The sequence below is a fragment of the Pteropus vampyrus genome, unplaced genomic scaffold (genome assembly GCF_000151845.1).
Source record: "Pteropus vampyrus isolate Shadow unplaced genomic scaffold, Pvam_2.0 Scaffold102, whole genome shotgun sequence".
NCBI classification, from domain to species: Eukaryota; Metazoa; Chordata; class Mammalia; order Chiroptera; family Pteropodidae; genus Pteropus; species Pteropus vampyrus.
Genome location: NW_011888883.1, coordinates 2,908,591 through 2,917,371, shown reverse-complemented (window position 1 = coordinate 2,917,371; position 8,781 = coordinate 2,908,591). Strand labels below are relative to the sequence as shown.

The 8,781-nt window shown below is 39.1% G+C and overlaps 1 non-coding gene across 1 annotated transcript; it reads left to right on the top strand.

The window, feature by feature from the left end:
* The first annotated feature begins 4,983 nt into the window (after positions 1-4,983).
* On the top strand, positions 4,984-5,102 carry LOC111742844. The gene has a single exon (XR_002781503.1). It is a non-coding gene; the product is annotated as a 5S ribosomal RNA (ribosomal RNA).
* The last annotated feature ends 3,679 nt before the right edge of the window (positions 5,103-8,781 follow it).

Below are 8,781 nucleotides of genomic sequence, written 5' to 3'. Positions count from 1 at the left end.
ACCTAATTCTCTACCTACTGGTTTCTTCGTGTGAGTTAGAAAAATGCCTTCTGGCTTGCTTAATTGTGGATGGATTAGGGTGGACCCCTTCTAGGATAGGATGACCTCAGTGTCTTTGCAGGCAGACCCAAAACCCCCTAATTAACTTTCCTGCCTAGCTCTTTTCGAAGAGCCGTGAACCCCATTATTAGTATGGATGTTGAGGGACGGGAGGTCTCTTCTTCTGTATCTGCTTCCTGCTAAGAATGGCCGTAGTCCCTGCCTACAGGGGTTTCATGGAGCTCTTTCCCTTTCTGCCTCAGTCAGGTGGGGTCTTGGGTTTTCTGCTGAAGTGCCACCGCAGTCCCTAGACAAGGAAAAGAAGAGACAAACTTATTATTTAAATCATATATCTATTAATTTCTATTATTGATTTGTCTATTAAGTGAGTAAAGGGAAACAAGTTTGGTTAATATATTTCTTAAAAAGTAAAAAACAAAGACCTTCGGCCTAAAGTCCCCTCCTTCTTCCTGACTCTAAGGGCCCTGTCTGACTTAACACCATTTCTGCTAACAATGGGCTGATGACCCTTATCAATAGCCAGAGGATCTGAGTAGCCAGGGCAATTATCAGGATTTGAGAGAGAGGGCCTTTTTTCCAAAGAAAGGAGGAAAGAAAACTAAGTTTACTAAAAAGATTAACTCTGCAAGAGATGTCTCATTTCATTTCCTGCTAAAAGATTAAAAATTGTACAAGTGATGTCCCGTCTCATCTGGACTGCTTCTTCCGTATTTCTTTGTACGTGAGGAAAAGCCCTATGCATTTCACCCGTTGTAGTTTTGACAGTTTGAGCCAAACACAATCCCTAACTGATACATTCATCTCCATAGGTGAGGAATCCAGGGCCATTTATCTAGCCAAAGTCACACAGCTGATGTGAAGCAGAGCCATGGTTCAAATCCACATCTGTTTCCCAGGAGCCCGCTCTCTTGCTACTTCTTTGTCTTTTGCCTTCCTCAAATGAGTCCTGGAACTTTGGACATTTCCTTACAGCTGAAGTTCCTAAAGACAATTGCATTCACAATGTTAAATGACAGATTATTCTTTGTCTGACTTAATGACAGAAGTGAGTTCACAAATATTTTGCCACTGCTGGATGGATGATCAGAGCAAGTTCAGAGCAAGCTTCATAAAGAAAAGGGCATTTGTGCTGGGCTGTGTAAGGTATCAGGGATTTCAGCAACTGAGATCATGGAAGGAAGCGCATTGTAAGCAAAGAGAATTCTTTGAGCAAAAGCACCGAGAAAGTCAACTCCAATTTGGCAGGGGCAAAGTGTATGTGACAGGCTGTATTTACTTTTTTTTAAGAATTTTTTTCTTTTTTAATAAGGTAACATTCTATTTATTTGGGAAGATTTTTCCTGTCAATGGGAAAATCTTTTTTTAGTACAATATCAAAAACTCAATGCTACTTAGAAGCAAAGAAAATAAATATGAAAATAGGCAATAGAAACAGTTCTAGTGAATTAGATGTCCTGATTTTCTCTCTTAATTTGTTACAAAGGAATATTAGTCTATCACAATAATGCACTTCAATAATACACACTTGTAGATTTCACTGTATTTGTGTTGAAAATATTTATATATTATGTTCCTGAACAGTCTTGAACATGAGTTAAATTCCCATTTAACATTAAGTTACTCTTTTTATTTTAACCAATCATAATAACTGGCCATGGTTAATTTATTTCTTTCTTTTACAATTGTATTTCAGTTAAACTCTATACACCTTATTTTTACCTTTCTATAATACAACATATCATAAAAACATCTGATGTAAGATTTTTAGAAAGGTATGATATCCTTTAGAATAGCACAAAGTGTTTTTCTGGTGGTCATATATGACTTCAGCATCATTAGGTAGTTGGAAGTAGTGACAGTTTAAATGTTTTAAAGATATTAATTATAATTTCCCTTATCAGCTATGCTACTGTGCTAAAACTCTTATGGGATCTATCAAATGCCATTACATTTTTGCAAATAGATACAGCATATAACTTCAGTGGCCCTAAGAATACTGGATATAGTTGCCTGGGGTTTGGTACAACTTCTTTTAAAGTTGTTTTTTGTTTGTTTGTTTGTTCTTTAACTCTAGTTTGGTGCTTCTCCATCAATCAACCACTTCCTTTAATAATGGCATCTGTAAACGTGCTGACAATCTATTGTCATCCCAGGATGTGCCTTGATAATCCATACATGAGTGTTTTTTCAAGATGATTTACTATTCAAAAGAAAAAGGGGAAATATTCAGTGATAGATCAAGGAGGCATAACTTTATTTATGATGCTGGTCTCCAAGGAATATATTGAGATTTATAACTAACTTCCTAGGGACTTACCTCTTAAACTATTTGCACTTATTCAGGCCTATCACTCTGAAGTAAGATGTTGAAGTGTTTTCAGTTAGCTTAGCTTCTACATTGCTACACATTTTCAGACTCTTTATTATGGCAAATATTTAGTGTGCCTATCTTGCAATATCACAGATGAAAGTTTGTTATATAAACGTAGCTATATTTACTTTTAAAAACTTATTTATGTACTAAATATTTCCAAAATATTTTTGAAGTGGCATACAGTGAAAAATGGAGATGCAACAAAACCACACACAAAAAAATAAGATTAAAAAGAGTGCTAAATAATGTATCTGCTAGGAGATACTAATTCCAGATAATCCAAACTAATGAAACCTGCAGCTGAGTGCAAAACTGAATTTTGAACTTGCCGTGAGCCAAGAACATAAAACAAACACAAAAATATGATATACTACATTATACTCACTGTGAATAAATGGAAGCAGTTTGCTAGGAGCTCAGTTTGAAAGCATTTATTGAGTATCAGTTACATTGCAGGTTGTTTTTAAACTATGTGCAGAATTATAAGCCTGGGAATGTTGTTCAGTGCAGATGGACCCTGGGTTCCAGCAGTGATACTAAGTGGACACCAAAAGTTGAGAACCAAACTACATGATGGGCATTTTTTTAATCTTACTAAATCTTGCTAAATCCTCTCTACATATCCTCAAGAACAGGATTACTAATATTCTCATTTTCTAAATAGGGAAACTAAGATGTTGAGAGGGTAGATTACATGGCCAATGACACAGAGCTGGTAAGTGATAGAGTTGAAAATCAGTCTCAGAACTGTTTGATGCCACAACTCACGCTCTTTCAATTACTATACAGACATTTCCTAATGTAATGGTAACAAACCCTTTTCTTAAACAAAATCATTGAATAGGCCCATCTACAGAACATTTGAGAGCAGGCTGGGGTAGGGTCCTCACTGATGTTCCCTGGCTTCATTTCTCAAGGTCCCTCTCTCCATGAGTAGCAAGTTCCCAGAGACCCCAGCTTGAAGGCCCTAGGGATGCATGAAGCTAAGTTTGGAACCATGATGCTGAATGATATCTCCAAATCCAGGTTCTCCTGGCTCTGAGAGCCAAGGTGATACCAGGCAGGTCATCACAGAAGGAAGGATCATAGATAATGTGATGGGTTACTCTTCAGAACCAGTTTAATCAGCAGTGCAAATTCTTTCCTCTTCACAGGGCCATTCTTTCTCTGAAACTCGTAAAAGCCAAGGGCATAATGCTAACTTACAGATCTCTGGAAGCATTTATTTGGAGGCCTAAAGTTATGATATACTTCTCAAGTGATCTGACAATATGGGGCCAAGCTGAGTGCATGATGAGTATGTTCTAAAATCTATCAATTTTTTCTGTTGGATATGGATTTTTTTCAGAATACAAAAAGTAAAAATTCAAAATTAGAATCACTAGGAAGATACAGAAGAAAGGATTCTGTAGTTGATCTCAAGTAATTCCATATGCTAAAGATTCCAGGCTTATACAAAGCAAGGTTGACATTTTGTGGTAAAAATCAGAGTATCTGACTTGTCTTCTAGCTGTATCACAGGTCCAGATGCCTTCGCATGTCTCAATTGGTTTTCCAAAGTTCTGAGCCACAGTACATGAAAGGATAGACTGGGCCTGGCCATCGTGAGTCTGAGAGTTGACAGTTATACTCCTCTACCATAAGACTCGTGGAGTACATCTTGTTTTTAGTTGGATTAGTGCGTTCCCAAATAAATGAGATTATACTCAGCTCCTGGTTCATAGATGAGGCCATGACCTTCATTTTTCCTCATAGAAGTAAGAAGTCAGATCCCTTATTTTAAAATCCTTCAGGAAGTCACATAGCTGTAGGCATAAATTGGGAGTTTAAAAGACCTGCCCTATCCTCACAGGAGAAGAGTGCTTTTAATCATGTATGTCTAGGAGTTCAGCTGCACAAACCAAAGTAAGGAATCATAAATAGTTGAGTTTTCTTAGATTCCAGCCTGTAACACTTTCCCCAGGAGCACAAGCTCTCAGGCGGGGCCGGAGGGGGAGGCGGGTGCAGGCCGGGGCGGGGGCGGGGGCGGGGGGGGGGGCGTGTGGGAGGAGGAGGGAAGGGGATGAATAGCTATTTGCTGTTCATGAAGAGCAGCCAATTACACAAGAATTGTGTTTGTCAGAGACTGTAGGGCTTTAATTCTGAGATCTCCTGAATCACCAAGACTGGTCATTTTTGATGTGGAGACTCTCAAGTCTTTTTAGACATTAAGTGTCACTGTAAGGAGAAATACCAGATGGGATACTAGGAGGAATATTTGAGTATACAATCCAGGACAGAGATACTATGTAGGGGGGCATCAAAATAGTGTAAAGGAAAATAATAAGGAATTGAATTACAGTCATGGAATAAAAACAAAGGCGAGAAAGATAAACTAGAGATATTAGTGGATTTGACATTAGAAGGAATCTTAGCGGAGAGGAATCTGAAAAATTCACAGGACTCCTGATACTTATACCAATTGAGGTAAATAAGTCATGATAATTCAACAGAATAACAGGTTTTATGAACAAATATATTTGTACTATTATCTATGAGCATAAATTTATGTCTATGGCCATCCCACCCTGAACAAAGCCAATCCCATCTGATCTCGGAAGCTAAGCAGGGTCGGGCCTGGTTAGTACTTGGATGGGAGACCATCTAGGAAGACCAGGTGCTGTAGGCATAAAAATTAAAAAATAAGGGATTGCAAGCTGACAAGGTCCTTGCAATCTGTGAGGTCAACCAAGGGTTGCCTCACCTAAAAAAATGAAAAAATTAAAAAAATGTATAAATGACCAACACATTCAATAATAAGGAAATGGGTAAATAAGCTATGATGAGAACGAAGAGTATCATTTCATGATCTGACTACACACTTTGATCTAGAAAATAAAAATTCCATCATAAAACCTAAGGTCCATCCCCTTCCTGAGTTCACATGATTATCTTCTCTTCTCTTAGTGTTGAAGTCAAGGTTGCTAGACCTGGCAGGGTTTCCAGGAATCTGGAAAGGATGTGAGTGAGAGTGACGTGTGATTTGCCTACGGCTAGAGAGTTCAGACCAAGAGTGATCTGAAAGGCTAGTCCAGTAGAACATCCAACCCAAAACATCACCGTAGGGAGGCCAGGGCCTGAGGATGTCAGGTCACCTGAACTCAGACAGAGAGTGGGAGGCAGACCCTAAAGAGAGCCACTAAAGAGTTTTTGTGGAAGGTCTGTGGGTGAGGAGGGCAAAGTTAAGGACTCGAACTGGTATGAATAGTCACAGTTTCTCCACCTGGGGAATGGGATAGGGAATTCACTAGGTACTCCCATGCTTTTCTTATACTTCTGTGCAATCTGTTTGCAAGGAGCACAACTACAACAGCTGAGCTGCAGGATAGGCATTATGGTGAAGACAGAATAACTTTATCTCAACACTGTGCCAACCCCAGAGACTCTTCTTTCCGTGGCACTAAAAGAAAGATATTAGCAAGGACCAGATAAGGAGTCCTTTATGTAACCATACTTTTTTTATACCCTGTTCCAGCCAATGAGCATGTGCAAAGAATACATTTAATAAGGACTTAAATAAGGACTTCCAGGATGGTGCCGTGCCTGCCAAGAGTGCTGTGGTATAATCTTTGTGTGGGTATTGTACATTCGGTCTTTAAAACTCTTAAGGGATCCACATTTGCCTGCTACAGGAAAGAGGATGTGGTTAGTTATGCAATTGTTTACTGAAATGTCAGGCCCCATAGTGTGCGGGAAGGAGCCCTGGATTTGAAGACAGACCAGTGCAACTTTACTGGCTGTGTGACCTCAGGAAGTCATTCATTCTGAGCTTCAGTTTCTTCTCCTATAAAACGAGACTAACAGTGCCTTTCTCATCTTTCAGAATTGTTGTGACAACCATGAGATGTTAAAAATAAAAAAAAAAAATGAATTATAAAAATAAATATAATTATTTATAGTGCACCGTGTAAGATAATATTCAAATAATGTACTGAGACCTGTTCCTGCCCATTACAGAGACTTTTAAATACCACAGATAGGATCAATATAACATGTAAATACTGATGATTCTCAAACCTGTAGATCTAGCCAACCTTGATTCTAAGTTCAAGGCCTCATCTGGATATCGTACAATCTCAAACTCAAAATAGCAAAAACTGAGTCTACCCCTCCTCCTGTTTTCTCTTTCTTAATGAATGACACCACCATTCATCCAATGCCACCAGAAACTTGGGAGGGGGTCGTTTTTATCTCCCCAACCCTGCCCAGCCCTACTTCGTCATTTACTCCTAAATTCTGTTGACAGAAGTATTTGTATCCGCTCCCGTTATTACTTCTCTAGTTTACTTCTCACTTCTAACTGGCCATCTTGCCGCTGTTCTTCACGACCCTTCCTGTCGCTTGCCCATGCTATTGCAAACTATATTTTTCTAAAGCTTAAGTCCAGTCATGACACTCTCTTATAGTTCTTCAGTGTTTCGCAGTGTGAATCCAAGCCCTTTGGCAAAGCTCACTAAGCCTGTCATGATTGGACCCACCTCCTCCCAGAGTCCTGGTCACATCTCTCTTTCTGCTCTGGAATCCAGACACACTAACATGCAGGTCTCTGAGTGTGCAGCCCCCATCTCTTTGTATTGTCAGTGCTGTTTCTGCAATGATTTTCCTATTTAGCTTACTCTTACAGGTCTTCAAGGCTCAATTTAAGTACTACCTCTTCCAGCAAATCTTGAACTATCTCCATCTCCATCTCTCACCACTCCTAACACACACACACACACACACACACTCACACACTCACACACTCACACACTTAGACCTTCAACCTCCATGGCCATGGTCTCCCATAACACTTCTCATATTATAATTGTTTTCTCCATTGTCTCTACCAGATGAGCTTCTTGATGGCAAGTACTGAGACTTGCATTGTTTTCTTTCCAAGAACTTGTTCTGTATCTGGCATACTCCTGATCCTACCCAGATGTGAAGATTTGAAGAGATCCACCCAAAAGGAATCTTCTTTTGAATCCCTGCCCAGATAGGAGAAGAGTTTCTTTAATTAGCCATGAACTTGAGGTTGTCCATCAGATGGAAAAAAAAAAAAAGAGTTCGGTCATTTAACTACTGGCCTTCTCTTATACCAATGACATTTTAAAGGAAGCTTCACAACCATCTGGCTATTCTTTAAATATGAGCCTGAAGATCAGCCATAGCAAGCTCGGGAAGGTGCCTTTCATTAGGCTAAACACCAGAAAAGAAGTCAATAGGAGTGTTTTTTTCCAAGGTCCAGAGCAGAACTGGCACTTCAAATAGGAATGGCAATTCCAAGGGCATCAGAAGGGCCAAAGAGAGATCTCTCCCTGGTGGCCTCAGATCCTTAACCCTTCTGTTTTCTCTGGGAAAGAACTTTCTCCTAGCAATGTGATCTAATACAATACAATATCCTTGCCTTTGACCCATCCCTGCAGGAGATGCAGAGAAAGAGAATAGAAGTTTTGAACACTAGAAATCTACTCCTTGCTTTACAAATTATTGAAGCTTGACTACAATGCCTTCCTCAAAAACAATTACACACTTTATTAAAATAGTGGTTTAAATAGCATCAATACTCGATGTGCCCAGGCACTACATAGAAATGTCAAGAGATGTGCTCCCTCCACATTAGGTCTTGCTTCTAAGGAGACATCTTTACCCTAGAAGTGGTTCTCTGCCCATTCCTGCACACACACGCACGCACATACACGCACACACACACACATGCACGCACACACACGTACATAATCCACAACTCATGAACATCCTGCTATCAGAAATCACATGAAAATTATTTGGAAAGTCAGTACTCATTCTCTCATTTCACTTTAGTAGAAAACCTGCTTAGATCAACCAAAAAAATAGGAAGTGAGGAAAAGTTGCTCAACTTTTTGGACTGCAGTATGCATTACTTTTTCTGCTCTCTCAGTGACATTTCAGACAGAAGAATAGAGATGTATACCAACATATACATGTCTTTTAGTAAGCAAGGGTTTTTTAATCATCAAAGCATACACATTAGAAAAAGTATGAATTCAAGTTTCCTAACATGTGATCCAACAAGTCTTGTGTTTAAACTTGCATTTATTTCACCTTTTTTTAAAACTCAGTCACTCTCCTACTATGTGAGCCTGTAAAAAAAACAAAATGAAACAAAATTCACACCCACAGGGAATGTTCTTCTAACTTCATTATCACAGACCATAGATCCATTGAGGCTGTGCAAGCCTTTGAGAATCATGAATATTTGAGTAAAGTTGCTTAATTGTTAATAATGAAAACATGAAGTTATTTTTTTCCGTGACTTAAATAGCATCTAAGAACTTACATTAATATTC